Source organism: Pseudochaenichthys georgianus, chromosome 5, assembly GCF_902827115.2.
Source record: "Pseudochaenichthys georgianus chromosome 5, fPseGeo1.2, whole genome shotgun sequence".
NCBI lineage: Eukaryota > Metazoa > Chordata > Actinopteri > Perciformes > Channichthyidae > Pseudochaenichthys > Pseudochaenichthys georgianus.
Window position 1 is genome coordinate 2,738,872 of NC_047507.1, and position 3,526 is coordinate 2,742,397.

The following is a 3,526-nucleotide window of genomic DNA, read 5'->3' on the forward strand; positions in this document are numbered from 1 at the left end:
ATAATTCAATCGATCATCATTCCTATTGGCAATAATATCATCATGGAGGCTACAGCTTTATGACAAAAGAGAAGTACAAAGAAAGATGCTGCATTTCTTGAAACGAAAGGGTGACTTCGCCAAGGGCCAATGACCTATCTTGCATTATTAACTAAAGTAAAAGAAAATGTTTGTATCTGCCCGGTCTGCTCCAAAATGTAATGGGTTCTTTCACTTCTTCTCCATCACAACCCCCGGTGAGAGTGTTTTCACCAACTTCATCCAATACCTTCGTTCCCTTGATATAATTCAATCGATCATCATTCCTATTGGCAATAATGCTGAGGCAGCTTTTAGCTTTTATGAACCACAAGCCTGGAACAAACTGAAAATCTGAAGTCCGCCCCAACCTTGGGTTCTTTAAAATCAAGGTTAAAACCTCTTTTTAATAGTAATAATAGATTTATTTTGTAAGCGCTTTTGCAGGTGCTCAAAGTTGCTTTACAGAGATAGTGAAAAGAAAAGAACAACAAATAAATATAGTTGAAGTCAAATTCAAAATCAAGCAATATATAACAATCACACATTAAAAGCCAGATTGAAGAGGTGAGTTTTAGTGACTTTTTTGAAGGTGGTGAGGTTAATGCTGCCTATCCTGAGATGCTATAACCGTGCCTTATCTTTGCACCAGAGGTCGCGTTAACCGAATATTTTCCGTCTATGACTTTAACAATGACGGACAAATCTGAAAGCAGTCCGTCATTTTGACAGATTAGAACAAACTCGGAACAGCGCCAAAGTTTCCCCGCAGCGAGGCTCCGGTGTTATGCCGTGTTATGCATGCCCTCCAAAAAGGAAATTATACCGTTTCCAAACCTAACTGTGCCGTACAGATCATTGAAATGTCTGTGAGTTTTGGCTTTACGCTCCCGCGAGGTGCAGCAGCCACGCATAACACGGCGCATGTGAACTGTCTCTCTTCCCCCCTCCGTTGACAGTTCACGAGCATGCTCCCCCCCCCCCTCGTCAGAGTTGTGTAAAGGCCGACGGGTAATTCTGGATTTTGACGGAAGTTTTACGATCCTGGTCAAAATGACGGGCAGCGAAAAAGTCTAGCGCAACCTCTGCTTTGCACTTTTAGCTGCAACCATTATTTTATCGCTTTTATGAATTGTCTTTTTTTTTGGTTTGTTTGTTTTAAAGTGCACCTATCATGCTATTTTAAGGCATATATTATGGGCCTCAGATATATAAAAATATATAAAAACATGTCTATGATGTGTTTTGTTCAAAATACAAACAGATCATACATTTTAGAAATCCCTCACACCCCTCTTTTGCAGCCCTGTTAGAGAAACGCGGATTGTGGGTCCTTAGCTTGAAAAAGCTAAGGACGGAGGCGGAGCTAATGCCTGATTAGAATTCTACCGGAGATAAAGTTAAATTCTGCTGTGATAAAACGCCATCCTGTTCTAAACCACATCAAGGATTATTTCTGAAACAGTATGGAGCTCAAATGCTTTTTCTCTTGCGGGTTTATCACAAGGTGAGTTCCTTTTTTTATTTCCTGCTTTTTAAACACGTGCTCTCCAGTACAGGTTAGCTCTGAGTGTTAGCGAGGCTTGCTAATGTAAACAAAGAAGAGATTACGTCCAAAACATGTTCTGATAGCAACTCTCTGTGGGTCCACCTATACGAAATGACGTCATATCGGCAGCCAATCTGTATCCGCTCGTTGTACCCCCCGTTTTTTAAAGATTTGGGTACGGAGGAAAAGAGAAAGGGTTTTATTTTCTGACGCTGCGTGAGTTCCCCGACGCACCGGGGACACATATTTATGTATAAAAGACATAAAAAAGTGCATTTTGCATGATAGGTCCCCTTTAAATTATTATGTGTTAAATGCACATGTGAAGCACTTTGAAATGTCTCTGTGTCTTAAAATGTGCTATAGGCTACAAATAAACTAACCTTGAACCTTAATATCATCATGGAGGGTAGGGTACAGCTTTATGACAAAAGAGAAACCAGAGGGTCACTTCCCCAAGGACCAATATTGCATTATTAACTAAAGTAAAAGAACATTTTGTATCCGCCCAGTCTGCTCCAAAATGTAATCAGTTCTTCATTGGCATGTGCAACATCCTCCTAATAAGTCACATGACAATTGGGCCAGTAGTTTATATGTAATCCTGCTGACAAACCAACAAACCAAACAGTAAACATTAGCTTCTTGACAAAGCCTAATTACGACCTTTTTACCTTTTTATGTAGAGTTTAACTGTTTTCTGTCTTGCCTTTTCTGTACTAGAGCTTCTACTTTCCTATGGGGAAGGACATGGCTTGGGAATGGGTACTTCACTGGTTTAAGACAATGCATTGAACAAGTATTGAGCGTGAATTGCTACCGGGAGTACAACCCAAACAATAGGACAGGAGTTTTGTCAATGTGTGTGCGATGCAGTTTGATTTGAATCCCCTTTACCATGTTCAAAACATCACAAATAGCCTAGCTAGTTAGCGAGAGTGCGGAAAAGTATCGTACCGATGCCTTTCTCTGTCTCTGTCCACCATGTGACCCTCACCTGGCAGGATATGGGTGACTCTCAGACTGCTGTTAGAGAGATTTCATTAAACAGCTGAAGGCATCAGTAGGCTGATTTGTGATAGCAATGTTAGCAATAAAGGGTGCGTTTGTAAGTTACTTCAAACGCTGGAGCGCACTATGGCACAAACTGGACCGTTCTTAAATTCAGAGCGCTGTTTGGATACCGTTCAGATATTCAGTGTAGGTCACTCTTGGAGCGGCAGAGTGCAATATGTTGTCAATGTGTTTCAGTTTTTTGTCATACTATTTAATCAAATGTTTAGCTAGCTAACTAGCTCATCCATCCATCTTCTCCCGCTTATCCGTGGTCGGGTCTCGGGGTAGCAGTTCCAGCAGAGAGCCCCAAACTTTCTTTTCCCTGGCGACATCAAGCAGCTCTGACTGGGGGGTCCCAAGGCGCTCCCAGGCCAGCGAAGAGATATAATCCCTCCACCTGGTCCTAGGTCTACCCCTCGGTCTCCTCCCAGCTGGACGTGCCTGGAACACCTCCCTAGGGAGGCGCCCAGGTGGCATCCTAACTAGGTGCCCGAACCACCTCAACTGGCTCCTTTCGACGCGAAGGAGGAGCGGCTCAACTCCGAGTCCCTCCCTGATGACCGAGCTTCTCACCTTATCTCTAAGGGAGACGCCAGCCACCCGGCGGAGGAAACCCATCTCGGCCGCTTGTATCCGCGATCTCGTTCTTTCGGTCATGACCCATCCTTCATGACCATCGGTGAGGGTAGGAACGAAAATGGCCCGGTAGACAGAGAGCTTTGCCTTCTGGCTCAGCTCCCTTTTCGTCACAACGGTACGGTAAAGCGACTGCAATACCGCTCCCGCTGCTCCGACTCTCCGGCCCATCTCACGCTCCGTTAACTCCATAACTAGCTCATATTTACTTTTAATCCGTTAGCTTTAGCCTAGTCTACACAGGCTACCATGTCTCACATCAAGCAA